Consider the following 1,178-nt stretch of genomic DNA (forward strand, 5'->3'; position numbering starts at 1 on the left):
TATATTTATACATTTATACATTTAGCAGACGCTGTTATCCAAAGCAACTTACAGTTCATTCAGGATATACATTTCTTTTTAAATCAATATGTGTTCCCTAGGAATTGAACCCACAACCTTTTGTGCTCATGAACTGATGGATGAAACATTGTAACATAAATCTGCTTCAAGCACAAACTGTAGGAGTTTTAAAAGCAAACATTGTAGCTTCCTCTTCACGTTCACTTCATGAAGTTCCCCTCCTGTATTTACTCTCAATGAAATCGAGAGTATAGAAAGAAAATCTATTTCACAAAAAATATAATATTGTTATTATTGTTTATAAGCATTGTTATAAATATTTATACTGCAGCAACAACGAGTGAAATGATTTGCAATTTCCGTTTCCTTTATAATGTTGTATTGTTGTGAGTGTTTCAGAAAAGCATATAAAAGAACAATTAAAGTTATTTTCACTTACACTGCATGGAAATCACGATTAGGATGAACTATGACTTTAAATGAGGGACACACGCTAACCTGAAGTTTGATTTGCAGTTCTAATAATGTCCAGCAGGGGGAGGTATTGTCTCATATTTTGTCTTTAATTTGGTTTCCATATAATTATTTAAATGGCTTCTATTAGAAACGTATGGGGAGATAATAATAATGTTAATTATTGCGATAAATCAACTATAATCTGACCAGAAGCTTCTAAGAATCAACTAACCACTTTAATTACAGTATCAAATCTAATATTTTTTGTCATTTCTTTCTCATTTTCTTTCTTTCTTTCTTATTATTATTGTTTATTTATTTTTACAGTGCATGGTTGGAATCCTTCGACATTCCAGGAATTTCCTGGAATATATATATATATTTACAAATTATTACACCGTTATTTTTATTTTATTGTGTGCATTGATAATAGTGTTTGTGATAAAATAATATGCAATCAGAAAATAGGTTTATGACAACACAAATGCAGCTGTGTCTGCTGTATATTTACATTTAATTTTAAATGTGTCATTAACCACAACAACAACAGCTGACAAGCACGCTTGCCAGGGTCTATTTACCGGGATTATGACGTCACCGGCCAGCCCCGCCCCCGACTCGCTTTCGCACTCTGCACGCAGCAGTTAAACACGTTGAGTTTGCGTAATAACCGGTGTTGCCATGTCCGCGGAAATTGACTA

This window comes from Carassius gibelio, chromosome A16 (assembly GCF_023724105.1).
Source record: "Carassius gibelio isolate Cgi1373 ecotype wild population from Czech Republic chromosome A16, carGib1.2-hapl.c, whole genome shotgun sequence".
Lineage (NCBI taxonomy): Eukaryota > Metazoa > Chordata > Actinopteri > Cypriniformes > Cyprinidae > Carassius > Carassius gibelio.